Source organism: Pinus tabuliformis, chromosome J (genome assembly GCF_031772625.1).
Source record: "Pinus tabuliformis cultivar Carrire ecotype Pingquan chromosome J, CPIR1, whole genome shotgun sequence".
NCBI lineage: Eukaryota > Viridiplantae > Streptophyta > Pinopsida > Pinales > Pinaceae > Pinus > Pinus tabuliformis.
In genome coordinates, this window is record NC_142295.1 from 1,371,003,969 (window position 1) to 1,371,022,896 (window position 18,928).

Sequence of the window (18,928 nt, forward strand, 5' to 3'; positions counted from 1 at the left end):
ATCAAAAATATGAAGAGAAATAGGTTTAGTGATTGTTTGTTCATGTAGGCAATTTTGCTAAGGTTGGTGTTTGCTTTCAAGGTTTTTAATTCCTCTTTATTCCCTCCATTACTCCTATTAGATTTACAATTGTCATAATGTGTCTCTATCTCATCACATTTGCAATAAATACTAAATCTCTCATCCCAAAATTCCTAAAACCCTATCCCTCCCCCAAATCCCTTTACAAAACCCTAATGCCCTTTCATGTATTCTACCCAAACCCTAATACCCTCCACACGGCAAGGAAAATAAATGAACAACAGCAAGGATAAAAAATGTTATGTAAAAAGAGAAAAGAGCAATAATATGGCAAAATGACCAAATAAAAAAAAAATATTGCTGGGCATAGTCATTGGAAAATAGAAGACACACTGCTATTGCATATCCATAGCAAAAACAAGAAAAATGCAGCTGTGTATATGTATAAAATGGACATATTGCTGTAAATATTGTTTGCAAAAGAATATTGTTGTGTCTCCCCAAAACCAAGCCCTGTTTTCCTCTCTACCCCTTCCCTAAAATCCTGTTCAATTAAGATCCCTTTTCCCTTATGACAAGATGTAAAAGAAGCCTTGTTCCCCTATGACTAAATGTACATAAAATCCTTTGAAAAACACTGTTTACCTTATGATGTACATTGAAAAAACAAAAAACTCAAAGGAGCAAGCTATCTATGCTGTCCTATACTCCTGTTGCAAATGCATGTCCTTTCCCTTGATGACTATCATACGTATTTTCCCTAATAAAGTATTTCTTTGCAAATGATTTCCTAATGATGGAAGATGAGACAACATGTTTGACATTTTGTGAATTATTCCTTAAAAGTTCCCTGTTTTTATATATTTTCCCATTCCTTATGAAAAAGTCCCTCCCCTAACATTTCCCTCATGATTTTTTCCCCTTGAAAACAACATACTTCTCAGCATTTTGCAGGCAGGGCAGCAGTCAACTTTGTCTATTTTCTCCACCTTGCTCAATAACACCATGTCAACCACTGAAACTAATGAGCAAGGTGATGACCGGTCTTCTTCTACGGAGGTTGAGGCACAGCAGAGGCCTCGTAGGGGTGGCAAAGGTGGTCATCATAGGAGAGAAGAGCCCACATCTTTAGCAGAATTACAGGCTTGCCCATTGGCAGTGACTTGTTTCCAGTACATGTCATGTTTCCAGTTTTGCGAGAGGCTTGCCTAGATTCAGCACCACAGGGAGTTGGCCCGGCTATTTGTTTTGCGCCTTCATGATGGGCAGGTTACTCTTGCAGGGGTGAATTTTGTGTTTTCTCCTGAGATGATTTCAGAGGCTACCGGGATACCCAATGTGGGTGAGGTGTGGCCAAAGCGCAAATGGCTGGATTTTGTTTATTTTGAGCCATATGTCAGGCCAGCATTCGTACATCACTTGTCAGGGAACTTTCCTTTCAGATTCCTCCGAGAGGAGTATGCTCCGATCATGCGGCTTATCATGCATTACTTCACATGTGAGGGAAGGTTTTCACGAGTCTTTGCTTGTCACATTCGCCTGTTGATGCACTTTACCCGAGTGAGGATGATGAACATCCCGGTTTACTTCTTCCAAGACTTTCAGAGGATGGTGTCCGTGTTTCAGAGGCAGTCCCCAGCTCAGCAGCACAGGAGTTTGTGCCATCATGGTCTCATTCAGCTCATTGTTTCCCATCAGTTGAGTCAGCAGGGCATTCCATGGGTAGACTTCATTTCTCATGAGGTTTTTACAGTGCCACCACAGCCACAACTAGAGCCAGAGGCCATTCATGAGGCGGGAGGTCCATCACACCAGCCCAAGATTATTGTTCCGAGACATGTTGCTTCCCCACCGCAGCTTACATATCAGAGGGGTCATAGGACCTTATTTGCAGCAGCTCGACGAGTATTTTCTCCACAGCAGGTGGAAGGGGTCTCGTCATCTTCTTCAGATCAGCGAGTGTTATCTCCACACCAGGTGGAAGGGGCCTCACATTCTTCATCAGCAGAGGCAGTACGGGAGGGCAAGCAGCCCATGATTGAGGATGAGAGAGTTGGCGATACACATCATGATTTCATTGACCTTGACGCTCACTCTCCTTCTTCAGATTTTTATGAGCTTATCAGACAGAGAGAGGAGGAGAACCTCGTGTTGCAACAGAAGCTCGAAATGGCTCAATGGACCATCACTTATCTGGAGCAGCGCAACAGACAATTAGAGGCAGAGAAAGGACTTGATGAGCTATGGAGGATCCGCGGTAATAGAGGCTTGAACCGTAGGAGGCCTGGGGACCCATTGCCTGCTGACCGGGAGTCTTTGCTCATTCAGGAAAATGCTCGCTTGGAGAGACTGTTGGAGAAAGCCAACCAGGACAAGAGGCTGCTACGGAACATGAAAAATCATTATTGGGCGAGAATGCATGTTTGCAAGGCGAAAATGAAGATACTCCAAAGGAAGTTGTCCGAGGCCCGCAAGAGGAGGAAGAAGACCAACCTGCTCCGTATTTTGGCTGAGGCCTCTCTCACTCACCATGATACTCATTAGCCTCCTCCTAGCAGCAAACCCAAGAAATTTTGAGAGTTTTGAGGCATTTTTGAGAATTTTACAGGTTTTGGCCGTTGGAGTGGTCTCACCCCGCGCGCGACCACTCGTGGGGACAGCTCAGAACGGGGAAAACTCTACATTTTTGGAATTTTCATGCAAAAATACACTTGCCTATTGATGGACTTCAAATTTTATGGAGATTTGGACTTCCAAAAGCTCAAAATACATGCAAATTTTGACTTTCTGCCCCTTTTTTGAGTTGCAGAAAGCTGCCTTGGGAGAAATGACTTTTGAGGGGTCAAATCAACTTCAAATTCAGAAATTCTAGTGGGGTTGGAAAGTAGACTCATAGACCTTTCCAAAAAGCTATCTTGCACCTGATTTGGACACCAGGAAGGCCCTCAAACACAGCTGCCAATGTGCGCGACCACTCCAAGGGAGGGGCGCGACCACTCAGGGAAATTTCACCATTTTGACTATTTCGGACTGCAAAACACTGTTTTTACTTTGGTTGACTCTTAATGCATGTAAATGATGGATTGTTGGGTAATTTTCATGGCACATGGATACATTTACTCTCCTTTAACACTTCTAGAAGTTTCCTTGATGTAAATAGTGAATATTAAATGCATGGATGGGTTACCTAAGTTTTAGTGGCAAGTTGTTTTGACTGCCTATTATCTAGTGCTCAGTTTAGAATTAGTTCAAACTACTCCTAGGAAGCTGAGCTCGACCCCTAGAGGTGGGGAAAGGAGTTAGATGATCTATATTATGCCTTCTCTTGCTCATTTTCATGGTTGGACTCTTGAGGGAGAAGCTCTATTGTATATTTTACTTGTATCTCTGCAATTTGAGGAAAAGGAAGGCCAGGGTTTTGCAGACATCATTGTGGATTCTTGTGGATTATTGTGTTGATGGTGTGTTTCCTACTTGTCATTGTAAGTGTGTTTATGTGTTCCATCTCTTATTCTATTGCTGCTAATTAAACAAAAGAAGTGATAAAGTTTGAATTCATGCATGCCATGCTCAGCTTTCAATTTTGTTTAATATTTATGTTTTCCACTGTCTAAAGAGGATTCAAAGTCATTGTTTTCCCTCTTTAGCTCCCTCTCTTTCTTCCTTGATCATCCATATCAACTTAAGGCATCAGCACAAACTCCTTCCTTGCCCCAAAGATCCACCCGCAAAAACTGAGCTCAATCCCCACACCCTGAATTGCACTCCCTCCAATTGCCACCAAAAACCCCAAAAACTTTAAATCAACCCTCCTTATCAGTTTACTAGCCTAATATCTTTGATCCTAATTGGTCAGCTCACCCCATTGAGAAAATACCTTGAGTCTGACCGGAGAGAGCCTTCTCCTTCCTCGTAGGGCTAGCTACGAGGTGTAATGGTTTGATGTAGCCTTGAGATTTGTCTATCTCAGCCTAGGTGAAATTTCAAGCGCTAACACTTGTGACCTTCTTCCTGGAACGAGTACCACTGTTCCAATATCAGCTGACTGAGGTAGATCCTCCTATGCCACGCGATCCACGAATGCCTAGGATCACTGGGGTTAGCATATGTCATACCGACCTGCATTCTTTTCATGGCTACGATGATAGAAGATCGTCGTGGAGGACTGGCCATACACTGACACTAATTTCCATGGATATCCAGACATGCCCTTACCAGATGGAGAGGACTTCGATGACGAAGGTAAAAAATCAAATTTTAAATTTTGAGATTTTCCAATTGTTTTTGGTATATATGTGCTTATAACATTTCTCTTGTTAATGCAGACGTTGGACCAAGGCGGCTAGCTGGGATGTTCTCGATAGCCAAGCGCGTCCCCCGCCCTATCGATGTTGTCGCCCCTTATCGGGAAGGGAGCGACAACGAGGAGGAGATTGTGAGGAGCCTTGAGGGGTTAACTCATGGTATCCCGGAGTATGCTAAGATAGGAGACATTCCCTGTCAGTACCAGAGGCACACAATGGGAGTCTCAGATCAGATCCGCCAATTGCTGAGTCGTGTTGCACGAGTTGTCTCGTGCTACCATGATCACCATGCTCATTATTTCCTAGGTCCAGTACTTACATATTTTTTGAGGCCTACATGCCACGGATGTATGAAGCCTGCGAGCCACTGATGTTATTTTAGACACACATATTGGGGTTCTGATGTATCAAACATTCTCACCATATATATATATATATATGTTGTATTTTCTTGTCTATTATCATACAAATGGTTTGTTTTATCTTTTACATGTTTCGTAAATGTCTATCCAACACGTAATTAGCTAATGTATCTATCAATGTATTCATGCGTCTAGGAATATGATGATATGTAATATAATCAAAATGCCTTTCCAATAGATGGATACAAAGATACATTCTCAATATTTGAGGGTTCCTGACGGAATATTGCCCGTTGAGTTGAAGGACGACAAGCTGTGAATCCAGGTTGACAACCAATTCTCTGATGCCCAGAGTGATGGCTTCTGACAACAGTTCGATGACTGCATTGTATTCAACAATGTTGTTGGTTGTGCGACATAGGCAGATACCTTGAAGGTCAATCAACTCACAGTTAAGGTCATAGATAGCTCATGTCGTGGATGACAGGTTTCGGGTACTATGGCAAGCACCATCAGCGAAACCAACTTGAGGAGTTGCAGACATCTACAAAGCAAGAAAAGCATAGTAAACAGGAAAGTTGTTTGAAAACTATCACACAAAACCACGTTGTACAAAAATGAATCACACACTAATGTACATAAGTAACCATGCAAGATGACCTAAGCATAGTACTTTTTGAGGTAGGAGTCCATGTTGGGACTCGGGTAATCAACCAACACAGATGAATATCAGAGTTTTACCGTTGCCATGATGTGTAAGAATCGACTCAGTCAAATAATAGAGTAGAACTCATATGAGGCTTTGCCCTCATGCCCCCTGGGCGAGGGAGGGTTACGAGTCAGAAGACAATTGGTGAAAACTTGAGGAGGTTCAAAAATCCTGAATCCATGAAGGGATAGAGGTGTCCTCAGTTGAAAGATCTTCATTATGTTAGGATAAACTGACACGTCAATAAATAACGTAGAAGAGTACTCTTTGAAAGAGATAGACATGACCGCCTGACGAGGCAAGAACGAGGTGCGATGATGAGTATCGATCCATGGTGGTTCCTCGAGAGACATGATTTCCATGATACCTTCAACAACAAGGAAGGTCTCGGCTAAGGGATCTGACGATTCCGGAGTGCTAAGCCAAGGGGATTGAGAGTACATATCGAGAGAGGTCTTCGACATATGAGAATCAGAGGATGCAGAGTTCGAAGCCGAAACAATTTCCACGTAATTGACTTTGGCGGGAATAAGTGGCACAACCTCGCCTCAAGTATCAACAAGATTTGGTGCAGGTGTGACCTAAGGATTCGATTTGACTGAGATCATGTTGACAGAGGCAACATGAGGAGGTGGGAGTAGAAAAATTCCCATTAAGGAAGAATCTTTGAAGAGACCTGCCCCCACACTCTCATAGTGAGCAGCAGAGTGCTTGACATACGAAACATTGCCATTCGAGGAGGAAGAGGCAAAGAAAGACAGCTGATCGACAGTGACAATTTTCCCTTGATGGGAAAAACAGATCATGCGAAACAAAGAGGAGACCACGACATGCATGGCATGAGTCCAACTTCTGCCGAGCAGAAGATTATAACTGAGATTAGTGTCAACAATTTCTACTTCGACTTGCACTGTCTTGCCTTCCAGGGTGATGGCAAGGTTAGGTAAGACACCGAAGGGTCGTGAGTCGCGCCCATCGAAAGCTTCCAAAGTGTTCGAAGACTGGTTCAGTGCAGGGGAACCAATAGCCTTCCAACATGCGGTTGACATGATGCAGGTGGAAGCACCTTCATCGATGACAGTGTGGTGGATGGTCTTCTCATTGATGATTACCTGAATAAGAAAGGCAATCTGATGAGGGAGCCGTGGAACATGGTTCTCCAAATCAAAACATATCAAATTGGAATCAGTGGGATCAATGCCCCCGATAGTTGATAGCAAAGATTTCCACTGCGATGGGCAGCTTTGGAGTACCTTGAGAGCCGACGTGGCTGATGGCGCCTGAGCCAAATCCTTAACAATATTGCTGTGCTGAGCAGCTCAGACATTGGGATTATACGAGGATTTCCGCAGCACACCTCGAGAGGGTGGCTGCATTGCAGAATCAGCGTTAGGGCGCTCAATTTGTAGAGGGCCAGAACTCGGGGTAGAAGAAGAAGGTGCAGCTTCTTTCTCTTTCCCAGCTGCCAGAGTTGGAGTTTGATAGTCTTTCGATCGGGTAGCCACATTAATAGGCGTGCTCATCGTGAACACTTGAGATCCGGAGGAAGCAGATCAAGGTTGTTCTACCATTTAGGTCTGCTGAGACAGAAATGACTCTTTGAGGACAACAGGGGTCCCTTTGAGTAGGCGACTAACTTCAGATCATCGAGGAAAATCCTTAGTGTAGTAATCTTCCTCGCAAATGAGGTAGAGATACTTAGGTTTCCGGTGTGAAGATTCGCCAACAAACGATTTGGGAGGACCCTGTTTGGGGGCATCGGCTTTAGTTTTGTGTTTGCCTTTCTTTTTTCCTTTCGAGGATTTTTCCATTGCGGTAGACTGGAAAGTTTGGACCTCTGAGGTTTTACTAGGGCTAGGTGGATTCTGAGATGAACTATTAGGTACAAAATTTGAGACCAACTTCTGTTTGGAAGAAGTTTTAGCAGGGGTCTGGGATACTGAACCAATAACTCCATCGACAGGAGGAACAACTGGTGACTTTGATGCTGCGGGATTGGATGATGGCCGTGGAGCATTGGGTAATAACTCGTATAAAGTGCCAGACTGAGAGTAAACTAGATCCAAGTACAAGGCATGAGCAATGGCCTGCTCTTCAGTGACACATCCACCCATAGCTATATCGCGAGCAATTAGGGCTACGAATGATTTGGTAAACCATTCAGTGAGCAACTGATTAATAATCTCAAATTTGATCAGGCGATGCCTACGTCTCCACTCATGGATGTGATCAGAGATGAGTGTCGCGGTATCTTGCTTAAGTGATGTGAGCAAATAGGTGCCAATTTCATAGTGAACCGGTAACTGAAAATGCATGAGGAAAGCCATGGCTAACGAGTTAAAGTCATGGTAAGTACTTCGAGGTGGCTCGATGTACCATTTCACTATAACACCCGTGAGGGTTCATTAGAAAAGACAAATGGAATTTTCCACGTATGAGTTCGACAGGTGATATGTCATCACATGGGCCCGAGGATCATCTTTAACTTTTCGATCGAACTTTGGGCAATCACTTGGTATCTTGGATGACACCAGAGGCCAGTACGACAAATGAAGGATTGGATCAATCGTATGGCGCGATACATCCGACAACTCAAGTGTGGCCAAGAAAGGTAATTTGGTGTTAAAAGGCACAAGAGGTCGATAAGGGGGCCCATAGGGAGGAGCCCATCCCTGATGGTAAGGATTTTGGCCCCACAGTGGGGGATTTTGGCCATATGGCATATGAGGCTGCCCCCATTGTGGATTACCTTGACCATAGGTAGGATTTTGACCTTGAATACCTTCTAGGGATAGGTTGTTGATAAGCAACCTACGGGATAAAAGGCTGTTGAGCTTGTTGACCTTGGACATATGGATATGGGACCCATTGTCCTGGAACATACGACTGATGAACCTGTTGTCCCTGAACAAGAGGATTCTGGACTTGCAATCCTTGGGCATAAGGTTGATGCACTTGTTGCCCTTGGACATAGGGATTTTGTACCTGGTGCCCTTGGCCGACAGGATTTTGAACCTGTTGACCTAGGACATGAGGATTTTGGGCTTACTGCTGTAAGACTTGACCTTGACCCTACCCTGGCAAGGGTTGACCTTGTTGATATGTATACAAGGGTTGCTGCTGGCCTGGTTGGTTTTTCTATTGCAAGGGTTGACGTTGCGATTGCAAAATTTGTCCTTGGGGCTGCAGAGGTTGGCCTTGCGAGGACGTGGGCTGATAGGTGTGCGAAGCATATTGCATTTGCTGCTATGCGGCTTGCTGCAACTGTTTTAAGGATTGACATTGCGGTTGTTGTAGGTGACCTTGTTGCGGGATAATTTGCCCTTGTTGTTGCGCAGAGAGCCCTTGCTGTAACAAAGGTTGCCCTTGCGGTAACAAAGGCTGCCCTTGTTGTTGTAGAGGTTGTACTTGCTGTTGTAAGGGTACTTGAATAGTGCCCGGGAAATTACCGAACTGAATCTGGCCGTAGCCAGGCTAGATGTACTGCCCATATTCGAAGGTATAAGGTTGATTAACCAATCCTTGAGAACCATATGGACTATAAGGATTTTGGTATTGGACCTGAGCCCCATAGGGTTGCTGATATTGAACATTGCTCGATCCAGACGGACCAATGAGATTCTAAACCTGTTGGTACTGGACATTGCTTGACCCAGTAGGATCAGCAGGGTTATAAATAAGACCAGAAGAAGGCTGGTTTATACCAAGCATGTGAGATTGTGAGCCACTCACATTAGTGGCACCTGACACCATAGAAACATGTAGGTTCTGCCCCTAGGCGGTGGTATAATATAGCCACTGACTAGCGGGACGTAGGAACTGACAGAGACAATCTTTGAAACTGCCAGTTGTGTCTAACAGGTAACTGGGATTAATGATACAAGAGTATTCAGAACGGTGGGTTGCACCGGGACTGAAGTAACAACTTGTTGGGAAGTTGTGTTTGTAACGAATGGACCTGGCATAGGCTTGATGCCTAACACCCATACAGGATTATGGTAAAGTGATGAGGCACTAGGTGTACCTGAAACCATGTGCGCCAAAGACACATATTGTAGAAATTCCCACTGTAGATCTCCTGATAATGCAATATACTAAAGCAAAATACTTGATCTACTTGTACAAAAAAACTTGCGGAAGATTAACTGATTTTGAGCAAGATCAAATAGAACACATATAATAGAGAATGAGAAATCAATCACATATGAACACAGAAGAATACTCTAGGGAAAGCCTCAGCTAAAAACCCCAATCTCTGTATTATCATACAAGTGGAAATATCTCCGGATTACATAAAGCTTTAGCTCACAGGCTATCCAGCTCTCAGTACAATCCCTCAATGCTTCTCATAGACTGAATAAACACAACATATGCCTTCCTTCAGTCCTCCAAGCCTCCTATTTCCTTGCGCAGTTTCTCCTGGGTCATCCAGCTACAACCTGTGTGATTCTCACCTCACACACAACACTGACCTCTGAAATAACTACGCAATCCTGAAGGAGATAATTTTTTTCTGCATGGATGAGTTTCCTATATAGGAAAATTCCTCCAACTGATAGTACATTGTCCCTTTCTCTGATCTCAACTAGGTCTCTGACTAAACTGACATGCATGAGTTATTTATGAGAGAATATTCAGTTATCTGAAGTGCAAAAGTTACATGCATGCATGCATTAATTAACTGAACTCACAATTAGTTCCAAAAACTGTTGGAACTAATCTAACTGGACTTAACTCAGTTAATTGAGCTAACTAATTAAAACTCAAAGTACAACTCATCCTGATCTCCTTAATCAAGGGATAACTTCCTCAATCAAAGGGAAAACTGTTGCATGTCTTCACATATACTTCATGTTTGATTTTCTACAACAAATTAACTCAATATGAATTAATTAATTATTTTACAAACAACTACTAAGATCAAATTCGAATTTTAATTCTCAATTTTAGTTCAGGGACTAACTAAATTTGGAATCTATGCCGAAATGTTATTTATAGCAAAGCTATTTTTAGCATTTCTATTTTATCATTCCTTGTTGCTATCTCCAACACTGGTACCTGAAATGATATTTATAACAATTCTATTTATAGAATTTCTTGTTGCTATTTTCAACACTCCCTCTCAACAAGAAAGGCATTTAACTCGAACCCGATCCTGAAACTTTGGAATGTTCTGCATGCAAAACTTCTCCCTAGTGTTGTTTCTCCAGCAACTCTAGAAATAAAAAATATCCAACCTGAATCAGAATGATGCCTCTATCATCAAAGTCTCTGACTGCTATTGTCTCTGTCGACTGAAAACTCTGCACCTCTGTGCTCTTCAGTATTTGATTGCTCTAGCCTATGTCAATTTGATCTCTGACTGCATCAATCACACAGATTCTTGCTTCTGCATCCGTGCTGCTACTGGTCCTATCTCCCAGCATGCATCCGCACTTCACCTCCTCTCATCATGTTGCATCGTGCTGCCCAATGCTGCACTGCAACTCAGTTACTGAGAAGTAAGTAATTGATCTCCCAATTGACCTCCCTATTGGGTTAGAAACATCCTCTGATGTTGAAGCTTCTTCTTCCACTCCATCCGCATCTGTCTCTACCGACTCAGCCAGTCTTGCTACTCTTCGTCGGGGCTCTCATAGCAAGGTCTAATTAAAGAGGTTGGTACCTCAATGATCCTGCCCCTATTCCAGCCTTCTTGGGACTATCACTCCACATCGCCCCACCTCTGACCTGAAGGTATGGATGCATGTGATTCCTCTGCCCACTTGGCTCGAAATTTCCCCCTACTGGAGGTCTCTGCATGAGTGGATGCCTCCACTGGATCTCCTCTCGGCTTCTCCAATTATGGCAGCTCCACAACCTCCTGAAGCTGCTTCACCAACTGTGGCTCCTTCATAATTGTCTGAGACTTCTTCTAGCGCTGCATGTTGAGAGGTAATGTACTCTCCCTCTCAACCACCAAGTCTCCAACAGTTTCCTTGCTCTTCAAGGCTTTGCATGCATCTTGAACCTCAAGATCATACAGGTTCTTGACTTGTGAACTGATCTGCTTCACCTGTCTCGTGGTGACGTATCTAAGGAAAACCTTTCCCTTACTAAAGACTACATCATAGCCTTTGTCTTCCAACATTGCGATCGATACCAAGTTTTTCCTTAGTCCTGGCACATACTTCACATCTGTCAAGCTAATATGAGCTCCATGCGCCCTCTGAAAAACAACTGTGCCTACTCTTGAGACACTATACTTTTCATCATTACCCATCTCTATGAGTATATGGAGATCTTTCTCCTCCAAGGTACTAAACAAACTCTTATCACCGGTCATGTGGAATGAAGCTCCACTATCAAGAAACCAACCATTTCCCACCATGGATGAAACTATGCATGTGATGAGGGTGAAATCCAACTCGAACTATGAGGCTAGTGCCTCACCTTTTGATCCTTCCTTGGATCCCTCCTTGGATTTCTTCAGTGGATAATTTGTTGCAAAATGGACCACCTCATGACAATGAAAGCATCGCACTTTCGATTTGTAAAACTTCTTCCCGCCATAGGAAGAACTTGATTTGGGATGAGAATCCTTCTCCTTCCCTTTCTTTTCCTTACTCGCTAAGGTGCAATTTTCTTCATCCTCCTTGGATGAAGAACCATCTCTGGTGCTTCTCCTTATCTCCTCTTGCATCAGATCCGACCAAAGTTGTTCCCAATCTGGCAGTTTCTCTCTTCCATTTACCGAGTCTTGGTAGCTATGCCAGCTCTTAGGAAGACCGAGGAGAGTAAGACTCACCATGTCATCATCGACTGTCGTGATCCATACACTTCCAAGCTCATCCCTACAAGTGGTGAGCTTGTTCATATATGTAGAGATCGTGTCACCCTTTTCACACTTGATTTTTCGAAGCTTGTCTCTCAGCGCCAGCTTCCTCTGATCGTTGTTGTTTCCGATATAGATCTTCCAATGTTTTCCACATTGAAAACGGTGTCTCCTTCCGATGGAGACTCGAGACTATGTGGTCTCGAACTCCCTCCAGAAGGATTCTCCTCACTCTAGCCACACATTTCTTCCATTCCGCCAATTCTCGGGCATTCGCTGCTGCAAGCTTGGGGACTTCTTGATCAATGAAGTCCTTCAAACCATTGTCCTCTAATACCACTTCCATGCGATCCTTCTAGGCTATATAATTCGAGTTACCATCAAGGGCATACTCGAGTCTCAAATCGCTAAATGCCATTGGTGAAATTGAGATGTGATAAGAACTTCGATTTCTATAATTAGGGACTTCAAACTTCCAACTTCTCCCTTCTTTGTATAATGTTCTTCGCTTTGATCACCTTTGCTCTGATACCATATAGAAATTCCCACTGTAGATCACCTGATAATGCAATATACTAAAGCAAAATACTTTATCTACTTCTACAAACAAACTTGCAGAAGCTTAATCGATTTTGAGCAAGATCAAATAGAACACATATAACAGAGAATGAGAAATCAATCACATATGAACACAGAAGAATACTCTAGGGAAAGCCTCAGCTAAAAACCCCGATCTCTGTATTATCATACAAGTGGAAATATCTCCAGATTACACAAAGCTTTAGCTCACAAGATATCCAGCTCTTAGTACAATCTCTCAATGCCGCTCATAGACTGAATAGACACAACATATGCCTTCCTTCAGTCCTCCAAGCCTCCTATTTCCTTGCGCAATTTCTCCTGGGTCCTCCAGCTACAACCTATGTGATTCTCACCTCACACAAAACACTGACCTCTGAAATAACTGCGCAATCCTGAAGGAGATAATTCCTTCTGCATGCATGAGTTTCCTATATGAGAAAATTCCTCCAACTGATAGTACACTCTCCCTTCCTTTGATCTCAACTGGGTCTCTGACTGAACTGACATGCATGAGTTATTTATAAGAGAATATTCAGTTATCTGAAGTGCAACAGTTACATGCATGCATGCTTTAACTAACTGAACTCACAATCAGTTCCACAAACTGTTGGAACTAATCTAACTGGACTTAACTCAGTTAATTGAGCTAACTAATTACAACTTAAAGTACAACTCATCCCAATCTCCTTAATCAAGGGATAACTTCTTAAATCAAAGGGGAAACTGTTGCATGTCTTCACATAGAATTCATGTTTGATTTTCTACAACTAATTAACTCAATATGAATTAATTAATTATTTTACAAACATCTGCTAAGATCAAATTTGAATTTGAATTCTCAATTGTAGTTCAGGGACTAACCTAAAATTGGAATCTATCCCGAAATGCTATTTATAGCAAAGCTATTTTTAGCATTTGTATTTTATCATTCCTTGTTGCTATCTCCAACATTGGTACCTGAAATGCTATTTATATCAATGTTATTTATAGCATTTCTATTTTTAGCATTTCTTGTTGGTATTTTCAACACATAGTTGGGTGGCAAACTGGGGGGAATACCTTTTGAAAAAGGGAAACCATCAGGGGGAAACTGCTATTTCAATTCTTCCCCCTCAACAGTGTGTGGAGTAGAAACCTTAGACTCATATGGATATCTGATTGGAGCATCGTCTTCAGGTTCCATGTTTGAAAACAAACGACGACAAATGGCCAAATGAGTACTGGGGGATAGTTCCAAAGGAACACCCGGCTGGTCGTACGGACTGTAAGGATGCTGCGATGATATCTCAATAGCGTCAAATAGAGGGTTTAGAGGATAGATAACCAGTCCAAGCTGACCGTCAGTGGTCGACGTGTTCTCTGGAGTTCAAACGGGGTTGTCCGTAGATTCTGGGCCAAGATCAGCAGATGACCCGGTATCAAAAGTAGGTGAAGGACGAGATGACAATGGTTGAACACTCAAAATGATTGCGAGTTCAACATTTTGGTCCTCGAGTGACTCTGGTAACTTAGGAAATGACTCCTCAGACAATCTTTCAGACAGAGGAGAGGAAGAGGAATTGGGTGAACCAGATGGTTCAGCGACGATGACCTTGTCTTAGTCGACGGAACAAATAACTTCAAGGCTTTAAAATGTCCTTTTAAGGAAACTCACGATTTGGTCTCAAAAAGACTAACAGGATGTTTTGGATTGTGGGCAATCAATTATTAATACGCATAAAAGACTGATGCTCTTTCATTTTTTAAGAGTCGAGAAAGAAACGAAGATGACTCTATCACTTTCGATTGGAAACGAGCTCGAAAGGACAAGTGCTTGAATGATCTTTTTAAGTTTAATGAGTCAAAAATATCAAATGACCACTCTAGATGGTCTAGGTAAATAGGATTACCAGGAAACCGTGAACTACAGAATACCTCCTGGCAAACCAAGAAGTATGAGCAGGCAATCTCCCAGAATGTTGTGTTTAGTGTATCACGTTTGCAAGGCAACCGACTCGACTTCATAAGGATAAAAGGATTGCAGCCTAGTGGGGTCTCCCATTATATACTCGATGACACTGGGAGCACAAATCCATACTAACGCTATCTAATGCCGAAGCTAACGACAATTTCTACGTTTAAAGACCCCAGAACATGTCTCTAGCCTAGACCTTCTAGATATGATTGTTAATGCTAAATGCACCTTAGGTTAATTGAATTCATTTTAAAGTTGATCTTGAGTTAAGTTTCAATTTTCAGGTCTTAGCGATGCTACTTGAAAATCCTCAAATGCAACTAAATGAGACAAGGCCCTTTCAATTCGATGAAATGCCTACACTAGAGAGGGTAGAAACTACTCAATCAAATGCAAACAATCAAGCAACTGAAAATGAAATGATCTTTCACTACCTTACTTTTTCAAAAAAATAAACTAATGAAAAATGCATTCCAATTCCTAATTTCCTGACAAGCACTTATCTATTAGTCCTTTTAAAAACAAAAAATTTTCTTCCTTTTTCAAATGTTGATGCAATTCTAGTCTTTTAAAGGATGCAAATTATCGTAACATAATGATGAAACGAGCTAGAATTTCATACTTTTCATGAAACAACGAAACAAGCTTTTCACATACAATCTTTCAGTGAAAAAGTTTTCGAGACAATAAGATCTCCAAGCAGATGAAACGTGAAAAGAGAAGTTCATTCAGCTCAATGAAGCACTGACTTTACCAAACACAAGACCAACAATGCCAGAAAAGAAACGTTTAGGCAAGTAAACGAAACTTTTTCAAACTTGTGCAAAAAGAGGTCAAAGTTGTAAAAGGGACCAAAACAAAATGCAAAGAGTAAGCACACCTACAACCCAACTTAGTGAGTTCACAAACTGATGAATGGACGACCAACTAGATGCCCTAGTGTCGCTGGCCACTCAATGACTCAATCAATCAAGTAGAAATATGGCAAGTCAACAAGCAAAAAAACGAAATGAAAAGTAGCTTTCTAATAAGGGAGAAAACGGTCCAAAAATCTTACGGGGTCAAAACCACAAGATTAAAACACACTAGCCAAGATTGGGGTCAAGCCCTAATCTTCACTTACAGGCATCGATGCGACTGCCTAACTGACAACAAGCGCCAGAGGCTGGTCGGTGCGACTGTTTCTCAGCAAATCGCGCTGGTCATTGCAACTGTTTCTCAGCAAATTCCGTTGTTCGGCGCGACTATTAGTGGATTAAGTGCGTTGATCGAGGTAGCTAAGGAAAAAAAATAAAATAAAACGGGGACCAGATCTGCTACTATGAATTTTAGACTCAGGCCAGTAAGCAGGAGAAAAGAAACATAACCAAAGGGAAAAAGTGGAACTAGAAAAGTTATCACGGAATCATGAAATCCAAGACAAACAAAAGGATTGGGATCCCCAACGGAGTTGCCAATTTGTGGTGAAGTAAAATTGTAAGTGCGGACACGAACGAATTCCTCTAGCCCAATAATGGGTCTAGCCACAACAGATACATTCTATGGAAGATTTCCTTAGGTTAGAATCAATCAAGGGGGGCTACATCTTGGTCGCTTATCCTGTTTGATGATGTCCTCGCTTGCTCGCTCCAGATATCTCTTGCTTCCTTCTTCAAGCTCCTGAAACAAGTAAACAACAATAGACAACAAACATAATAATAGACAAATTGCAATTCAACCTACTTAACAAGTCAAGAAACATTAAGCCATGAATATGTAATATTACAAAACATGTAGGAAATCAATCGATAGTTGCATATATTAATATCAAAGAGAGATTACAACCATTTGTCTTGACGTTGCAGTCTTCGTTTGACAAGACCAGGTTCCCACACACTTATGTTAGCATTCCACGTTGGCTTCAAACAACAATAGTTTCAAAGCTCTTCCCTTTAGGCTTCACTCCAAACCAAACACACTTCTCCCTCACACAACTAGATAGCTACAACTAGTAATAGCTTGCTTGTCTACTCCAAACCAAAATAGCATCAACACTCAACCAAAAACTATGACTGCAACCAGTCCGTGCTTGGGAAGAAGGGAGGTTTATATAGGAAAAAAGGATGGGAGATGGATCCTTTTCTCATGGGAGAAGGACTTATCCCTTGAGGCAGTTCCATCATTATAGGGGAAAGGAGCCCAATTTGTCATCCTCGACCCCATCCGGCCAAACCATTTACTAGACTTCCGTTACGAAGCTTCTAGAGCTGGAAGCTTCGGTTCTAATTTAAAAAAATTTCCGTAACAGGACCAGTGTGATTGGAACACAGCTTAGTCGCTCCGGTCAGTGCGAGGAGTAGTGCTAATCTCTGCACATCAGCGCGGGGAGACAAAGGCCATTAGCGCCGATCTTGTAAAGAGAAGCTCATTTTCATCATGGTGACGATTCCGATGTTGTTTAATAGTTTAACGAGTCTGAAAAAGGTGTAATTCAGTATATTTTTCATGATTAAAGAGTTTGAAAAAGGCACGTAAAAGGAAACTCCACATGGTCCCTTTTCGTACATTTGTGTCTCTTGAGCCTAAAAAGGTAGAAAACAATACTGGAGAGAACCGCTTAACGATTTTAGTCAAGGAGTACCTTTTTTGTAAATAGCGCCTCCCAACCCGAAAAAGGGGTAAACTTATATTGGGCACATGACGTTTCGCATCCGTTAACGAGTTCGAAACGACAAGGGCTTGGCCATCTTTTCGCTTTTAAAGGGTTGGAAAAGAGTTGAAAGCGGATCCCCTATTTTTATTCTCTTTAACAAGTCAAAAAGGGAAAAAATACTCGACAATCTTTTCATATAAGTTTAACGAGTCAAGAAAAGAGTTGAAACGTGACTCATCATCATCGTCGAACATCCATCACCTGTCATTGCACAAGTAAGGTAAAGTGTATTATCGAGTCCTTGAGGCAAAATAAGTCAAAATATTTACAAAACCTGATATTTTCAGGAAAAAATGAAATAAAAAGGGGAAAAGTAAATATATTTTTACCATTTACCATTTTACCTTTGCTGTGAAGAATTTTTACCCACTTTTGCCCTAATTGTTTCGGAGCAGATTACGGGAGATCCGGGAGGTCAATTGACAAGTCGCCAGTTCCAGGTAACAGCTGAAGCCCTGAGCTCCATTTCCATGCTATTTGTTTATGCTTTTAGCATTTTTTTGGATTTTTAAGGAGGTTTTTGAAGATATTTTTCGCCCTCGGTCGACGTGATTTCCAGGCACAGAATCGTGCCGGCCAAGGATGATTAACAAAGCCATCCGCGCTGATCGGCGCAACTGCTTTTATAACAGGTGCGTCGTTGCCTTAGATAGGGAAAAACCCTATTTTCTCAAAAACTGACCGTTTAAACTTGAATTTTATGTGCCAAGGATGATTATTGACTCAAATTAATGGCTTTTACAGGAGAGAATCGCCGAAAATGGTGGATTGGAAGGAACAGGAACATGAAGATGTTGACACCCAGACAATGAATGAACCAAATTGCCTTGAGGCTTTGAGGGATTGTGGGCTCGTCAAATTCTTCCTTACGCCAAGGATGCAGGCCCAGCTCGAGTTGCTTCGATACTTGATTAGCCTTTGGGACATTAATTGGGAGATTTTTGTCATTGGCGACCAGGAGCTGGAGTTGGAAACTTCAAATATTTACTTCATCACTGGACTTTCCCGCAGAGGTAATCCAGTGAAATTGTATGGGTTACGTTAGATCAGGGCAAGTATATCTTCCTTGCTTGCCAAACACTGCCCTGAGGCCCTGAAAACCAAGAGTGGGAAGATATAGATTTCCAGTGTGTGGGATTTGACAATGAGGGTGCTTCTATTGACTATCAACAGAGTGGCAGGGTCCTAGGTGGAACATGAGACTAATAAGTCGAAGTTCCTTTATTCTATTGACCGCACATCTCCTATGATCTTCAACTAGGCAGAGGCCATGAAGATGAACATCAAGTGTTAGTTGTCCAAAGCTAAGGCGGGGAATCTAAAGAAATTTTGCTTCGGATCTGTACTTGTGACCATCTTCCTGGAACGAGTACCACTTTTCCAGTATCAGCTGACTGAGGTAGATCGTCCTATGCCACGTGATGCGCGGATGCCCAGGATAACTGGGGGTTAGCATATGTCATACCGACCTGCATTCTTTTCATGGCTAC